Raw genomic sequence first — 18794 nt, 5'->3', positions numbered from 1 at the left:
AATAGATACAAGGATAATCACTCTCGACCTTCCATTATCTTTCTGCAGTATATGAGTAGCACTTAGTAACTCGACCCAGTGTCATCGTCTTTTTGATTACTTCTTCCCTTGTATCTTTCCAACACTTGAGATATTATACCAGCTGGCATATTCTCTTCTGCTGGTATTTCTTTTTGCTTCTCCATTGGTAAAAGCCTTAACAAGTTGCACAGCTATAACATGTCACTTGCTGAGGGGTCCTTACTGTCATCTGGCCAGGGGGTGAGGCAGCTCTAAAACCTCACTTTAAATTCTGCCTCTTCCACTTCACCACCTTTTGTCATAAGTTCCTGGGAGTGAGTTCTGTCTGAGAAGAAAATTTGTGTACAGGAAGCTCACTGGGGATTGCAGTCAGAAATAACACATATAGAAATTGATGGAATTGGGATGCCTGGGTGGCTCGGTCAGTTAAGCGTCTGACGCTTGATTTCAGCTCATGTCATGATCTCATGATTTGTCAGATTGAGTCCCACGTTGGGCTCTGTGCTGACAGCATGGAGCCTGCTTGGGATTCTCTGTCTCTCTCTCTCTCTCTCCCTCGTTCTCTCTCTCTGTCCCTCCTCTGCTTGCATGCACACACTCTCTCTGTCTCTCAGAATAAACAAATAACTTTTAAAAAATGATGGAATCACAGTCTGGTGGAGGTAGAAGCTGAATTGTAATACAGAGTCAAATTAGACCTGGGCAATGAACGTGGGGCGCTCTGCAGCTGAGATGTTTAACTGTCCTGAATTCAGGGTGGGGAGGTAGGCCTTTGACTCCTGCATCAACACAAGCAGCAGGCATAACTTAGGGTGAAACATCTCCCAGGGAGAAATCCCCAGAGAGGAACTCAGAGGCCAACACTCTTGCAAGCTGGGGGGAACGAATCCCAGAATGACTATACTCCTATAGGAACAGGGAGAATCTGTGTGATGCACTACAATTTCTATAACAAAGTCTGGATTGCTCTGTGCTGAAGAAGACAATGGGGGCTGACATCATGACAATGGGAAGCTAGGGAATTTTCAGGATGGGGTGATAGGAGGCAGTGAGGTCTTGCATTCTTTCTATGATCAGGTCATCGCAGATCGTGGAAACTCATGGAGTAAGTCAAACAGAGATCAGACAAATGCGCTTTATTTTCTGCCAGCCAGTGAACGCTCACACACATCTAGGTGGGATCACTGCTTTAAATTATTCAGTCTCATAGCCTGGTAACACACAGTTGCTCTCTGAGCATGCTCGGTCGTCTACCACACCACCGTTAGAATCAACTCCATGAGGATATTTCCTTTAATACCATTACTGATTTTCCTTTAGTTCAGCAACAGTCCATTAATTCCCTTTTATCCTACCACAATGTCCCAAATATTTTCATATTGCCTTAAAATATTTATCTTGGACCAGTTTCCAATCTTGCTTGACTCATCTCATCTTGCTTCAAGGAGAAATTTCCTTTGATGTTAATAGCAAACTGCTTTCTTGAAAGGCTACATGTGATTATTTAAGAGGATAAGAAAGAAACTTGGTGGGATCACTCAGGACGTCTTTCCTTCTTTTATTCTTACCTCCAGTGAATTCTTTTAGAGCCTCTAACCATAGGGACATGTTGTCCATTTTGGGGGGAGGGGAGTTTTTGGTTTTTCTACCTCTTTAAAAACATGTTCTCGGGGCGCCTGGGTGGCGCAGTCGGTTAAGCGTCCGACTTCAGCCAGGTCACGATCTCGCGGTCTGTGAGTTCGAGCCCCGCGTCAGGCTCTGGGCTGATGGCTCGGAGCCTGGAGCCTGTTTCCGATTCTGTGTCTCCCTCTCTCTCTCTGCCCCTCCCCCGTTCATGCTCTGTCTCTCTCTGTCCCAAAAATAAATAAAAAACGTTGAAAAAAAAAAATTAAAAAAAAAAAAAAAACATGTTCTCATTATGGAATAGCATCATGGTTTCAAGAAAAGCAAAGTGACCAGCAATAAGGCATTCAAACTTGGATGAAAGAAGAGTGATTAATAATTCTACTAGGAAAAAAGAACAGAGTGCTCTCCTCCATGGACTTGCCCTATCCTATCTCTAGAAGGAAATTTCCCTGTTGTGGGAGGGGATACATCACTAAGCTATCCCATTAATTAGACTCTGGAATCAGCCTGTAGCAGTATTTCTCTTTATAAATTAATAAACTAGCATTCTGCTTATATTGCAGCATGAAGTAGCCTACATGGTTAAGTCAACATGAGCCTGATGAACTCTGGGGGATTACAAATTGAGTTTCCGGATTTATGAAACTGAGGGTCAAACCAGGAAGCATGGTCAATACTCCAAGGGAGTTCAGCTCATTTTCCCATGCCAGCAGCCTCTAGTTCCCCACAGACTTTCTTTAAACTTCAACACTTTTTGGGGTCGGGCTTTTTCACTATGATGCCACCACTTTATAGAAAAGGGACAGACACATAACTGGTGCCAGAAGAACATAGCACTTCATTTTTCACGGAAAGTCGTAACAAGAATAGTTACAGTTTTGCTTTTCAAAACACGTGACAAAGGGCCCAGTGACAGAGGAATCAAATGATGAGATAGAGGAGTCAACAATTCATTTCAGTCATGGTATTTCTTGGCTGGCTCCATGAAGGTTCTTATTGCTGGGTCTTACCTGAGTCATGCATGACGTGGGTTCTAAATAAACAGCGAGGCTGGTCTTTGATGTTGAATTCATTTCTGGGTTGCCTTCTCATATTCTTCACTTTTTTTATTCTTATAGATACATGCAGCCAACTGCAGGAAGAAGGAAGTTGCTTTTGTGGTGCTTCGGCTCTCAGTTTAGCCACTGTCTCAAGAATAGATGATCAATGTGTCATTTTCTGTTCCTGTTGTGATTCCCGTAATAAGAGCTGATTCATGTTTTCTAGTTTACATTCTCCTTGTGTTGTCTGCCATGAGGAGAAAGGTTGATTTGTTCTTTTCAAAATAGAACATGAATGTCTATACACTTTTAATAGGCTTATAAACAGGTGTATTCCACTTGGTAAATGTTTCCTTCTTTGAGTGACTGCCCATTCTAACTCATCCTCATTCAAATAGCATGAGGAAAGGAGGAGGCTAGGTGGGTAGGGAAGGGGCGATGCATCAAATATTAAAAAGCTGAGGTCAAAGCATTACAGTTTATTACCATCATGTTTCACAGAATATATGAGCCATTAAAATTCCAATACTGCACCATATTATTGTGATAAAGGTTGTAATGGGAACGAGGAACGACACCACATGAATCTGTTCTAATAGCACTGGTGATAACACGAGCAAGAAAAAGGCACAAACAAAGCCCATTCCTATTATAACATTAAAATGAGAATCTGGTGCCTCTGCTCCCAAACCCAAGATGGAAGCTATATAACAAAATGAGTAAAAGTAACATCTGGAGGAGTAACAATGTCATATTATAGTGGACACCTTGGGGGAGGGGGTGATTAATCATTCCCAACCCTACAACATGGTAACCATACCTACCTGGTTTTGCTCAGTTTTACATATGCCTCTTCCAGTGCTTGTCTTCGTGACCACCAGTAGTAAGAACTATGATGTTTATATGTTAGCTGTTAAGTCACAAGCCCAATTCTGCATTCATTAGTGGTGAAAGCTTTGTATTCCTTATCTTTTCTGCATTTCAGTTTCCTGATACGTAAAACCAGAGAAAGAACATACCTATGTCAAAGGGTGGCTGTGAGATTAAATATAGAGCATGAAACATAGCACTCAAAAAATCAGCGGTTACCATCAGTAATAGCAGTCACAGTGTGATAAGAGAGATGTTTTTACCACCTGCCCTGCTCAGCAGGCAATTTCTAGATAGTTTTGTATAGTTACACCTCACTCAAAGGCAAGATTTACCCTTCACACCGACATAATCCAATGAGGTGTCCTGTTCTCCTAGCCTCATCTGAGAAGATGGAGTTTATAAGCATCTGGCACATCTGTCATGGGTTGTCCACATGAGATGGATCACATGGGCTACTGGGCAAGTTTTCCGGCCTCAGTTAAGGATAATTCCAAAAAAGGCGATGGAGAATCAGCATGCTAATCCTTGGAGCTTGGCAGTCTTAAGTGGGCAACAAGACCACCATATTGCCCCAGCTTGCACTTGCTCCTGTAATGTTGCTGGTGAGGGGGCTTCCAGTCCCAGCTTGCCCTCCTGAATGCATGGCATCTCTTTCCTTTACACTTCTTTCTTCAAGTCACTGTGGAAGTCATTTAGCTTCTTGGTATGACAAAAGATCACTATTCAAGTAAACAACATTATACTTCTTTCCTTTAGGTCACAAAGTTGTTCAGTTATTTGCTTGATTTTTCCCCTATTTTTTCTTCTGTTTGTACCTTATGTTTTTAGTTCTCTTCTACTGACTTGAACAGATTAGGAGGAATGGAAAATTTTTAGTGGTCTCAGAGATGTGGAAATAATATTTGTATTAATACTTCAAATATGATCCCACTTTACAAGGGGATAAAGATTTATACCTTCAATTCAAGTCACAAAACAAATAGCATCATCTTCTTTAGCAGATATTTGGTATTTCAAAAATTAATAACTCCTTATAATAGGATTTTAAAAGAACTTTTCACCCTAATCATGAGAGTAATATATGTCCATTGTTTTCTCAGTTTGAATACCCCCAAAAGCTGACCTTGATGCAAATTGGGATGCAGTTATTAATATGGGAAGTGGAAATGATCCTGTGGGAGTAGGGGAAGTAAGTCAAAGAAGGGAGGGAAACCAAAAATGAGTGTGCTACATAGATCAATGGAATAGAATAGAGAACCCAGAATTGAACCCACAAGTGTATGGCCAACTAATATTTGACAAAGCAGGAAAGAGCATCCAATGGAATAAGACAGTCTCTTTAGCAAATGGTGCTGGGAGAACAGGACAGCAACACGCAGAAGAATGAAACTAGACCGCTTTCTTACACCATACTCAAAAATAAACTCAAAATGTATGAAAGACCTAAATGTGAGACAGGAAACCATCAAAACCTTTGAAGGGAAAACAGGCAACAACCTCTTTGACCTCAGCAGCAGAAATTTCTTGCTTGACACATCTCTGAAGGGAAGGGAAATAAAAGCAAAACTTAACTATTGGGATCTCATCAAGATAAAAAGCTTCTGCACTACAAAGGAAACAACCAACAAAACTAAAAGGCAACGGATGGAATGGGAAAAGATATTTGCAAATGACATATCAGATAAAGGGTTAGTATCCAAAATCAGTAAAGAACTTACCAGACTCAACACCCAAAAAACAAATAATCCAGTGAAGAAATGGGCAGAAGACCTGAATAGACACTTCTCCAAAGAAGACATCCAGTTGGCTAACAGACACATGAAAAGATGTTTAACACCACTCATCATCAGGGAAATACAAATCACATTGAGATACCACCTCACATCAGTCAAAGTGGCTAAAATTAACTCAGGAAACAACAGATGCTGGCGAGGATGTGGAGAAACAGGGACCCTCTTGTCATGTTGGTGGGAATGTAAATTGGTGCAGCCACTCTGGAAAACAGTGTGGAGGTTCCTCAAAGAACTAAAAATAGAACTACCTTATGAGCCAGCAATAACACTACTAGGAATTTACCCAAGGGATACAGGAGTGCTGATACATAGGGGAACACGTATCCCAATGTTTATAGCAACACTTTCAACAATAGCCAAATTATGTAAAGAGCCCAAAAGTCCATCAACTGATGAATGGATAAAGAAGATGTTGTTTATGATGAATGGATAAAGAAATTGTGGTTTATATACACAATGGAGTACTACTTGGCAATGAGAAAGAATGAAATATGGCCCTTTGTAGCAACGTGGATGGAACTGGAGAGTGTGATGCTAAGTGAAATAAGCCATACAGAGAAAGACAGATACCATATGTTTTCACTCTTAGGTGGATCCTGAGAAACTTAACAGAAACCCATGGGAGAGGGGAAGGGGAAAAAAAAAAGAGGTTAGAGTGGGAGAGAGCCAAAGCATAAGAGACTCTTAAAAACTGAGAACAAACTGAGGGTTGATGAGGGGTGGGAGGGAGGGGAGGGTAGGTTACGGGCATTGAAGAGGGCATCTTTTGGGATGAGCACTGGGTGTTGTATGAAAACCAATTTGACAATAAGTTTCATATATTAAAAATAAAAAAGAAATAAAATAGTATAAATGGTGAGGAATACAAAAAAAAAGATGTTGTTTATATATACAATGGAATACTACTTGGCAATGAGAAAAAATGAAATCCTGCCATTTGTAACAATGTGGATAAAACTGGAGGGTATTACACTAAGTGAAGTAAGTCAGTCAGAGAAAGACAGATATCATATGTTTCCACTGATATGTGGAACTTGAGAAACTTAAGACTGTGGGGGAAGGGAAGGGGAAAAATAGTTTCAAACAGAGAGGGAGGCAAACTATAAGAAATTCTTAAATACAGAGAACAAACTGAGGGTTGGGGGGCAGGAATGAGGGGAAATGGGTGATGGGCATTGAGGAGGGCGCTTGTTGGGATGAGCACTGGGTGTTGTATGTAAGCGATGAATCATGGGAATCTACCTCCAAAACCAAGAACACACTATATACACTGTTAGCCAACTTGACAATAAATTATATTAAAAAAAAATTCATGGCGAGCAAAAAAAAAAAAAAAAAAGTGTGCTAATCAAGCTGAAACCTTTCTAGGCATTTTGTACAGAGAGAGATTTAAACGTGGAAAATGGGTGCTTACAAATTATTGGAAGCATGCAAAGAGCTGGGCTGGGACTCCAGGAACAATTCCCTGAAAATCATCACTGAACTAGTCCACAGGTAGAGCTGCGACTTCTACCCCAGTCAAAAAGATGGGAAATTTGGAAGGTACCACTAGAACCTCAGAAACAGACCTTCCTAGCAGCAATCCAGGGGCCTCTGTCAGTAGAAGTGCATCATGGTACAGTCCACATAGGGGAATCTGGCATATTTAACAACAACTAAGTATGCATTTCATCTGCTCAGCAATTCTGCTTCCAAGAATTTATTCTACAAATGCACAGGAATGAAAATATGTATACACCAGGTTTTGCACCATGGCATTATCTGAAAATAACTGCATCTCCAGCAAGAGGACTGGTTTAGTAAACAATCCACAGAATAAGACACAGTGCACCAGTTAAAAAAAAAAAAAAAATGAGAGCATTCTCAACACAGTGATTTTGGAAATCTCCAGGATATATTTTAAAAGAAAAAAAAAAGTATGGCATTTAAGCAAAGTACAAGATGTGTGTATTTAGTTGTGCCTGAAAGCAAGACACATGGAAAGACTAATTAGTCCAAAGACTAATGGAAACAGGTGAAATGAATATAGGATCAGGCCAACAGTAAAACGTCAAAGTTTTGAGCATCAAAAAGGATAATGATAGTAATGGTAAGGATAAAAAAGACCATTGAGATTAAAATGATACTAAATTAACAAGTATGTATATAAGCGGAAGAAGCCCTTACTAAGAAGTTCAGTTCAGAAGTTCAGAATTAGAACTCTACCATTTTGCAATCCCAATGCGACAATTGATTCAGACAAGGATTATCAATGGATAGTAAGAAGTATTGGGTGAAAGGTTGTGGGAAATAGGGTATTCGCACAGCCTGGAGAGAAAAGTTTTTTTCATAATGGAGACCTTTGGTGAACAAATCTCAACAAAGTAATAAAAGGGAATATTGTCAATAAAGGAACATGCTGAAATTCAGTGCCTCCTGGTGCAATGCAGTGGCAGGAACATAATATCACCTATGTGGTGGCCGTATGAGGAGAGTTTGTCCAAATATACAAGAACACATGCAGAAAAATCCAGAGTGTGAGATGGTCTATAAAAGAAATGGCGTGTCTTCAAAAATGTTAATATCACGAAAGATTAAAAAAAACAAGTCATGAGAAATTTTTCCAGATAAAGGGACATTAAAGAGGCATGAAAATTAAATGCAACTTTTAATTTCCCAAACCAGAAAAAAGTAAACAGTTGTAAAAGTAAACAGTTGACACGATTGGCACAACAAGGGAAGCCTGAGTATGGATTGTATATTAGATGTTATTGACTCAATATTACTTTTGCAATATTTACTTTTGTAAATATGGTATTTTGGTTACTTAGAAGTTACACACTGAAGTATATAGGGACGATGTATCATGATAGATCCACTTACTTTCAAATGGTTCAGCAAAACAACAGCAAATAGGTGAATAGAGAAGAAAACATAAAGTGGCAAATGTTAAAAATTGGAAAATCTAGGTGAAGCATATATTAGTGTTCATTGTGATATTCCTTTTGATTTTCTCCATTGTTTTGAAATTCTGCAAAATAACAGCTGAACAATGTATATTTAAAATCACAACTTGTTTTAAAGTTTATTTATTTATTTTGAGGAAGAGAGAGAGAGCATGCGCAGGGGAGGGGCAGAGAAAGAGGGAGTGAGAGAGAGTCCCAAGCAAGGTCTGCACTATCAGCACAAAGCCCGACGTGGGGCTCGAACCCACAAACCATAGGATCATGACCTGAGCCAAAGCTGGGTGCTCAACCGACTGAGCCACGCAGGTGCCCCAAACCATGACTTTTTTTCAAAGTAGATAGAACAGTGGATCTGAAATGTTACCTTTGTTGCAAAAATGAAGAGAAACAAAAATACTCATTTGTATAAGCAAACCTTAAAAAGATAAATTTTAAAATCTAATAAAGTGTTTTCAATAGGAAGGAGAGAAGAAGGTGGAAACAAGATTCTCAGTGTATAAGTTTTTATATTGTGTTGCTTCTTCATGTAAATATAATATCTATTTTAAAACACAGCATTAAATAAAATGCAACAGAACATAGAAGAAATGACATGGGCTCCTGAGTCGGACTTCTTGGAGTCAATCCTGTTCTATGACTTCCCAGCTTACCATTGCTTTAGGCAAATTGTGGAACTCCCAACGCCTGTTTTCTTCTCTGCAGAGTGAAGACAATAATGATACCTGCCCACTGGAGGATCAAAGTACTCAGACCACACCTGGCACTCTTCAGAGTAAGTTTCCAAAGGAAGCAGATCTTCAAACCAGTAGAAAGAATAGAAACTGTCTGGTTTCAACTTTTGGTTCCAATTTTTCTTTTTTAGAAAAGCTAAATTTGTTTCCCCAGAAGAAAAAAATCTAATGTCTTCAGAGCCCCACACCGGCAGGGGCTGCCTCATGGTATGAATTTCCTATGATCACGGTGTGATGGAGCTGGACCGGTCAGTCTTTAAATAGCACAAAGTCAACCCAGTCGTTTAACAAAATTCCATAGCTGGTGGCAGAGAAAGGCCAAGAATGCAGGACACGTGGCTCTCTTTCCAGTACAATGTGTTATTTGTCAGAGCTGACACTCAGGCTGAGAAGAAATTCATTCAGTCAATAAATATTTTTTGAATGGTTACATGGGGCGGGGGGTGCTTGGATACAGTAATGAACAGAGAAGTCTACCCATGTAGGAGGGGCAGAGAAAAAAAATAAAGATGTACATAAAATTTAAATACACAATAAAATTTCAGGTAGTGGTGTTATAGAGGAAAGCAAAGCTGAGGAGGGAAATCGAAGGTAACGGGGCCAGGAGGGTTTTGTTATTTTAGGTAAGATGAACGCCTCTTTGAAAAGGTGACTTTTAAGCAAAAATCTGAATGAAAGAGGGAAGATTCAATGGGAAGGAAGCCTGGGCTACATAGGCAAGTGGGCAAGATGATTACTAACTTCCCTTTTGATACCAAATTATGTGAGCTCCTTAGGATACAGGGCCTTATAAAACCCTGACAGCATGATCTACTTCTCAGCAATACCAACATTCAGTAAACTGTGCAATCTTTCAATTATGGTCGTAACTCGGTCCCATCTCTTCTCTAAAATGAATAAAACCCTGGGAACCCATTCATCTCTGAATATGAGGGACATTATCTGAGAATGGAATACACAACTGAAAGAACTTTCAGAGGACTTCTTGTCATCTCTAAGGCATTGAAAGTGACTCCAGTCTAAAGTAAGTAAGCAAAGCAGAAAATCCTCTATGGGAACCATAAATATTCTGTGTGGTGTTCTCTGTAAGCTTGACAATTGGACCATACACAAACACATGATCCAAGAAGAACAAATTATAAATTGGATGTCATCAAAAGTAAAAGCTGCTCTTCTAAGGCTACATTAAGAGAATGAAAAGACAAGCCACAGGCTGGGAGACACTCTTTCCACATCATACATCTGATAAAGGACTTAATCCACAATACATTAAGAAACCTCAAAACTCAGTAACGAGAAAACAAACAACCCAGTAAAAAAATGGGTCAAAGATTTGAACAAACACTTCACCAAGAAAGTATACTGATGGCAGATAAGCACAGGTAGAAAAACTCACTGCTGTTAGTCAATAGGGGAATGCAAATCAAAGCCACAATGAAATACCACTACAAACAGATTAGAACGGCTAAAATTGGAACGGCTAACCATGTCAAGTGTGGACAAGACTGCGAAGGAACTGGAATTCTCATACTCGGTTGGCAAGAATGCAAAACGCTGCAACCACTTTTAAAAAGTGTTTGACAGTTTCATAAAAGGCTAAACACATTCTGATCATATGATCCAGCCTTTCCATATTTAGGTATTTACCCAAGAGAACAAAACCCAACTCAAATGTGTATCAATCAATAGGTGAATAAATGAAAAAACCTATGGCATCTCCATACAATGGACTATTAGCAACAAAGAGGAATAAACTATTCATACATGTTAGAACAGGGATGGACCTCAAAATCATCATGCTTAGTGGAAGAAGCCAGACAAAAAGAATACATATAGTATGATCCTATTTATTTTGACATTCTAGTAAATGAAAACTAATCTGTTGCAACAGAACACAGGCTTGGAGATAGGGTAAGGGCTGGAAGGGTTGGGGATGGGAGGAGGGGCAGGAGGAAAAGATCACAAGGGGCATGAGGAAACGTTGGGGGTTGATGGGTATGGGGTGTTCATTACTTTGGGGGTGATTTCACAGGGGTATACACATGTCAAAATTCATCAGATTTTATACTATAATATATTCAGTTTATTTTCTATCAATAGTACTTCAATAAAGCTATTAAAAATAAAATAAAATGTTAAAAATTCCTGAACAAACTAACAAGAAATTCCACCGTCCAAAATTTGGAGTCAATAAGGATTTTTTTTTTTTTCCCAACGTTTTTTATTTATTTTTGGGACAGAGAGAGACAGAGCATGAACGGGGAAGGGGCAGAGAGAGAGGGAGACACACAGAATTGGAAACAGGCTCCAGGCTCCGAGCCATCAGCTCAGAGCCTGACGCGGGGCTCGAACTCACAGACCGCGAGATCGTGACCTGGCTGAAGTCGGACGCTTAACCGACTGCGCCACCCAGGCGCCCCAATAAGGATTTTTAAAATGCTTAAATTTATTTAGTTTGTATGAGGTCCATGGGGAAGGCCTCCGGGCATTTCACTGGGGCACCTGGGTGGCTCAGTCAGTTAAGCATCTGACTTTGGCTCAGGTCATGATCTCACAGTTTGTGTGTTTGGGCCCTACATCAGATTCTCAGCTGTCATCACAGAGCCCACTTTGGGGTCTGTCCCCCTCTCTGTCTGCCCCTCTCCCGCTTGCTCTCTGCCTCTCTCAAAATAAATAAATAAACTTTAAAAAAAAAGAAGGCCTCTGGACATTTCAAATTATGTATTAACTGGGTAACCCATTGGTTAAGCCTAGTTCTCAACAGCTCACTGTAAAAGAGGGTAAGCTTTGATAAAAGATTAATGGTAAAGTGCTCTGGGGCTGGAGGAAAGAAGGTCTGAGAGTAAGTAAATCATGACTTTCATTTACAAAGTGGATGGCCTTGGTCAAGTTGCTCAACTGCTCTGAGTGTCAGCTTGCCTATCTGTCATGGAAAAAAATAATAACTCGTGAGATTATTAAGAGAATAACTGAGAGAAAGTGAGAGAAAAATCACCTGACAACAAAAAGGCTTTTGCTGTCAAAATTCTGTTGTTACACAGAAGTGAATCACCCCAAGGGTAGTCAAGAGGAACCACAACTCTCCTGGTCAAATTAACCATCCACACCCACTCACTCCGATGCTGATTCATTTGTTCAGCAGCAACCACTGCTTCCAGAAATGCACATGTGACCAGTCCCCTCTGAAGACATGAGAGAGATCCTAGCATCTTCACATTCCATTTGTTCACGAAGTCTTCCTTGATGTTAAGTTCTGTTCCCTGCCCACTCCCCTTTTTTTTTTTTAACTTCTGGGCTTCTTTCAAGATGGCACCATGCATCTCAGCTTTCAGACGTTGGACTGGCTTACCACCTGTCTTTGGACAGCTGTACAAAAATGCTTTGTGATCTCAAGGGGATCCACCATTTTTGCTCTCCACTTGGGTTATTTGTCATACTCGCTTTTAGTCCCTCCAACAGATGGTTAATTTGGCTCCAGAACCTACCATCTCAGTAATTCACAGTCATTCACAAACACAAGTTTCCACCTGACAACCACTGCAGCACATAAGACTGGTTTATCTTTAAAGCTACTGTGGAGATAAATGATAAAATATGAGGCAAACCTCTCAGTAATAAAGGAAAACTAGTGTCAATGGACTAATAGTAGTGGATAAACAGCATCATAATCGTATTTCCATTATATCCAGGAATATATACTCTCCTCTTGAGGCTTGCCTCCTTTTCTTATTTTCCCAATTTTGGATCATTTAGTACAGGGGTTGGCAAACTTTTTTGGCAAAGGGCCAAGTAGTAAATTTTTAGCTTTGCCAGCCAAGAGACAAAATGAAAGGCATTGTAAAGATACTTATGTAACCATTTTAAATAAAACCATTTAAAAATGTAAAAGCCATTTTTAGACTGTGGGAAAGAAAAAGAAAGAAAGAAAGAAAGAAAGAAAGAAAGAAAGAAAGAAAGAAAGAAAGAGAGAGAGAGAGAGAGAGAGAGAGAGAGAGAGAAAGAAAGAAAGAAAGAAAGAAAGAAAGAAAGAAAGAAAGAAAGAAAGAAAAAGAAAGAAAGAAAGAAAGAAAGAAAGAAAGAAAGAAAGAAAGAAAGAAAGAAAGAAAGAAAGAAAGAAAGAAAAAAGAAAAGAAGGAAGGAAGGAAGGGTGCCTGGGTGGCTCAGTCAGTTAAGCATTTTACTCTTGATTTTGGCTCAGGTCATGATCTTATGGTTCATGGGTTCGAGCCCTACATCAGGCTCTACTCTGACAGCACATAGCCTGCTTGGGATTCTCTCTCTCTCTGTGTCTCTGCCCGTTCCCTTCTAGCTCTCTCCCTCTCAAAACAAAAATAAACTTAAAAAAAGTAAGAAAGAAAGAGTGGGATGGAGGGATAAAGAAAGAGAAAACAAGAAAGAAGGAAAACAGGAAGAAAGGATAGGCAGTGGGCTGAAATTGACCCAGGAGCAATAGTTGGCCAATTTGTTTTAGTTGCATGTGATTTAGCTTCAGTAATTTAACACTCATGGAATCCAACTTCAGAGCTTTTTCCAAATTAATTAGAACATGATGACCTTTGTTATATTCTGGTAAATTATTTTAGGACATGAAGGGGTTATGCCTCACACAGATCTCACTGAACTTATTCCAGTGGGATTATTGGGAATTTGGACTCCCTCCACTGTTTCTCTTTGAAACGTTTACTACTTCAATATTTTTGGGCTTCTTCCATAACCTATTTAACAGAAAACACATTTTCATCAGTGCTTTTAGTCTTTTCCATACTGGCATGCTTTGGATCTTAAAAAGAACTCTGTTGGACTAATTAATGGCTTTGCAAGCCGTCAGAAATCAGCATGGCTTGTTTGCCATCACTATTGGTGGATGCTGGCCGAGATGATTAGAATTCTCTTAACATAGTATTTTTATGGGAGCAAATACTTCCTTTGAGAAATGCCAAACTTTTCTGGGGAGATAAACTTTCACAAGGCACCATAGACCTTTTGTCCCCCAGTATTTAAAGTGAGCGAGATTTCACTCGAGATAATTTCATGTCCACTCTTTTTCCACATCTGGATCTCAGCTCCAGCAGAAATGGCAATAGCCTGCAGAAGTCTAGGTAGGGATAGGACATGCTCCGACAGATATGTCACATTGTTTCCATCCTTTGAATGTGTGGCCTCAGCTCCCATTCCTCATGGTCAGTAGGTGACCTCCCCTCATCCTGAAGAATTGAGAACAAACAGCATCCGCTGAGCATTGCCACATCGCCAACTCAAAACGTATTGGCACCTTCACTTGTCTTTTCTTGCTTTGTCCTTCCTTTGGAAGAAAACATGTTCTTTTCCTTTACACACCTACCTTCTCAGCTGCTCTTTGCTATCCTACACTGCCCCTCACTTCACAATATCATGCTGTTCCTGATCTACTCACTGCATTTTCCTTTTCTTCCTTCCCACCACTCCTCCTTGGCCTTAAGTATATGTCGGGGCCCCTGGGTCGCTCAGTCAGTTAAGCTTGTGACTCTTAATTATGGCTCAGGTCATGATCTCACGGTTCGTGGGATCCAGCCTGGCACCAAGCTCCCTGCTGAGAGTGTGGAACCTGCTGAGAGTGTAGGCCCCTCCTCTGTTTGTGTACTCTCTCTCTCTCAAAAATAAAACAAGTAAACGTTAAAAAAAGTATACACATCTGTCTCCTATCATTAAAAATAATAACTCTTCCAGTCCAAATGCTGCCTCAAGCCACCAGACTTCCTTGCCTTCTTTTTACTACCAAGCTTCTATTTTAAACCAAGCAAGCAGTTCTCACTCCCTCCACTTCCTCATTATCCACTCACTCCTTGAAACTTATCATCTTCCTATCCTGATGAAACTACTCTCTTAAAGACCACATGTAATTTACCAACTTAAAAATTCCAGTGGCTTCCCCCCACCCCTGACACACATACTCATACTTACTTTTCAATTTCTGCAAACTAAAGACATCTTCCTAAAATCTATTTAAAAATTTTTAATGTTTATTTATTTTGAGAGAGAGAGAGAGAGAGAGAGTGAGAACAGGAGAGGGACAGAGAGAGAGAGAGGGAGAGAGAGAGAATCCTAAGCAGGCTCCGCACTGACAGTACAGGGCCCAGTGCAGAGCTCGGTCTCAAGAACCGCTCAAGAACCATGAGATCATGACCTGAGGCAAAACCAAGAGTCAGACGTTTAACCGACTGAGCCAGCCAGGTGTCCCTAAAATCTATTTTAAACAAGATGTTTGGGAGCGCCTGGGTGGCTCAGTAGGTTAAGCATCAGGACTTTTGCTTTAGGCCCAGATCATGAGCTCTATGTTCCTGAAATCAACCCCTGAGTTGGGCTCTGGGTTGACAGCACAGAGCCTGCTTGAGATTCTCTCTCTTCCTCTCTCTCTGCCCCTTACCTGCTCTCTCTCACACACACACTTTCTCTCTTTCAAAATAAATAAACTTTAAAAAAATAAACTAAACATTTTGAAGGAGTCTCTACTGACTATTGAATTTAGCCCAACCCCAGATGGTTAGTACTTAAGGACTTCCATCTAATTACAAATAGTTTTCTCTAACTTTGCATGCACTTTATCTTCTAAACAATTTGGTCTGTCCAACTATTGTTCCTTGAGCACATCCAATGTCTTCTAGCTTAGCATCTCTTAAGCATCTGGCTGATGGTTCTATTGAGAAGGACCATACCCACCAATCATAAAGCCTTCTATAATCTCAACAGAATGTCACTTGAATGTAATTAATTTTTTTGAGGAGTTTTAAAACTACAGGAAAATACTCAGTTAAGGAGAACAATTCCAAGTACCCACCACTGAGAATTAACCTACTTATTTGTTTTCATTTTTAATTCAAATTTTAAGTGAAAAGGATTGAAACATTACGATAGGGTTAAAGTTTGTTCTCTTACCCAGCTCTGCCCCTCCAGAAGCCAGATCACAAATTTGGTAAATGTTTTCCTGGTCCATGCATTTAAATCTCTGATGCACATTTATATATCAAAAAAAAAAAAAAAGTATCATTTCTTGCTTTTAATTTAACATCTGGTAAAAAATACAGTTCATAACTCTAAAACTTGTTTTGTTCCTCTCAAGATCTCATTGTTTTGAGACAAATCAATTTGTTTATTTGAAGTGCCATACAGAAATATCATAATTCTAATATAAACATATGTATAACATGTCTATATCAAAAGTCATATTATGTCCACCATATGCATGCATCACAATTTATTATTCATTTCCATATTGATGAATTTCTAGTTGATGTCAACTCTTTTATTATTGCAAGTGATATCATAGTGAGTATCCTTGTCTATCTCCTTGAGGGTAAGAACTTTCCTTTGGCTATACTCAGAAATGAAAATTGCTAAAACAGAGGTCTACATACTTTCAAATTTTCTAGAGAATGCCAACTTAATTCTCAAAGCAGTTGTAATGACCCTTTTTCTACATTCTCACCTACACTTGGAATAATTAGATTTTAAAAATTGTCATTGCCGCTTTATTTTGCTAATAGCTAATAAAAGTGAGCATTTTCATATCTTTGGTGGTTAGAAGCTTTCCTTTTCTGAAAATTGTCAGTTAATAATGTTTGCCTATTTTTCTTATGGAGTTGTGGGCGTTCTTTATATACCCTCCATACTTATCCTTGTATATCTGGCAAATGTGTTCATTTCAGTACTCTGTTTCTCTTCATTTTGCTCACTGTACCTATTGTCATTTAGAAACTTTAAAATTTTTGGTTTAGACAAATTTTTCAGTTATTTCTCTTATGAATTATTATTAAATTCTTTATCATATTTTCCTTTTTTTATTATTTTGTTTTGTTTTGTAGTCTGAATTGTTTAAGGAATCCTTCCCTACCCCAGGAGCTTATTCTCCAAGGACAGATTCTAACCTGATTTATGTGAGATTTTAATCTTCAATAAGTCTAAAACATTTTTCTGTGGAATATAAGGTATGTCTTAATTGTATTTTATTTCCCCACACAGAAATAGAATCATATCAGTACTATTTACTGGACAGGCCATTATTTCCCCTTTTATGTGCATTACCTCCTCTCTTAGATACCAAGGACCTAGATAAACTTGGGTGTGTTTCTGGTTATTTGTCTAATAATTCTAGACAAATTATTAGAACACTATTCTGTTCTGATAATTTGTTTATCTATTATTCTATAATGATACATTGTCTTAATTATTACACACATGTTTATATAGATTAATATATATCATATAATGTAGAATTATAGATGTTAATAAATCTTTGATATCTGGTAAGAGGAGTCTCAGTTTCTTTTAAAGAACTGTCTTGGCTATCACTGGACTTTTATTCTATATGACTCTTAGAATATTTGCTCAAGTCCATGGAAAACCTATTTGGAGATTTTACTGGAATGACATTTATTTTGCTGAAAAAGTTGCATTATCTGTATATATTTAATCTTTCTCATGAAATCAGTGAATTTTTCTCCTTGCTTAGGCCTACTTTTTTTTTTTTTTCTTTTAGAGTTTATTTTTAAGTAATCTCCACACCTGACCTGGAGCTTGAACACATGACCCCAAGATCAAGAGTCACATGCTCCACCAGCTGAACCAGCCAGGTGCCCCTCCTTAGCCCTGCTTTTGTGTCTTTCAGTAATATCCTTAATTTTCTCCATAAATAGTTTGCACATCTACTGTTAGATTTATTCTTAGATATGTTTTGTAGCTATTCCTTATTACATTTTCTTGTTCATTGTTAGCTGTTAAATTTCATGTTGTCCATCTATCAACTGACTTTAATGAAATCTTTCATTAGTTTTAAAAGCTTGTGAATTCCCTTGAGTTTTCCATGTACACAATCATATTGTCAGAAAAAAATGTCAATTTTCTTTTCCCCTTTCAAATATTACACAGTTTCTGTATTTTTTCAGGCATTTTCCTGGTATTAATTTACTGGCTAGACTCTCCTATATCATGATTTTTTTTCATTCTTACTTTTTATATGTTATTTTTTAAAATTTTGATTGACTGATTAATTGACATGTAGATAACATCCTCCCACATGACACTGAATGGCAAGGATCACATCTTCATTCCATTCCTCATTTCAGTGGGAATCCTATTGTTTCATCACTAAGAATTATGTTTATTGTATTCTTTGGGGAAATTCATTCTATCAAGCAAATGAAATTTCCTTCAGTTCTAGGTGGCTGTAAGTTTTAAATCATAAAAGAATTAAAAGAATAAAAGAATTTTGAATATATATACTCGAAGGAGTTTTTCTGCATCTAATAAAATGACTACATTTCCCCCCTCTGCTAATTTGTTATTATAGTGAGTTGAAATAGCAAGTGTTCTGATTTAATAACCCCTGTATCCTGGGATAAGTCCTACATGGTCCTCTTAGTTATTTGGCTGGCTTGATTAGTAGACACCAGGAATTGCTTTGCTGGCTGAATAGGCTGTTACACTGGAAGTTCTGGCCAACACTCTAGAATGACAGCTATCAGACACAATAGTCAACTTGAAATAGACTACCCAGTAGAATTTGGATAAGAGGTGACCAAAGCTTCTTAGATCATTGGTAAGCCTTTTATCTATATCAAAGGTATAAAAGATTCTGGAGCCAGAGTTTCAAAAGGGGATTTAGGAAGAGGGTTTTGTTTTGTTTTGTTTTGTTTTGTTTTGTTTTTGTAAGGAATTATGGTATGAACTATCCATCCCCACTCCCCACCACTGTAACCCCAAGGATTGGTGCTGGGTCAGGATTTCTGCACA

The 18794-nt window shown here is 38.7% G+C and overlaps 1 long non-coding RNA gene across 1 annotated transcript; it reads right to left on the bottom strand.

The window, feature by feature from the left end:
* Positions 1 to 2465: 2465 nt before the first annotated feature.
* On the bottom strand, positions 2466 to 9232 carry LOC131498026 (uncharacterized). Its single transcript, XR_009255265.1, has 3 exons — positions 8949 to 9232; positions 3512 to 3676; positions 2466 to 2934 (listed from the first exon to the last, which is right to left on the bottom strand). It is a non-coding gene; the product is annotated as an uncharacterized LOC131498026 (long non-coding RNA).
* Positions 9233 to 18794: the final 9562 nt, after the last annotated feature.

Source organism: Neofelis nebulosa, chromosome 1 (genome assembly GCF_028018385.1).
Source record: "Neofelis nebulosa isolate mNeoNeb1 chromosome 1, mNeoNeb1.pri, whole genome shotgun sequence".
NCBI classification, from domain to species: Eukaryota; Metazoa; Chordata; class Mammalia; order Carnivora; family Felidae; genus Neofelis; species Neofelis nebulosa.
Note: the sequence above shows the minus strand (reverse complement) of the source record. Positions and strands in the feature narration are given on the sequence as shown.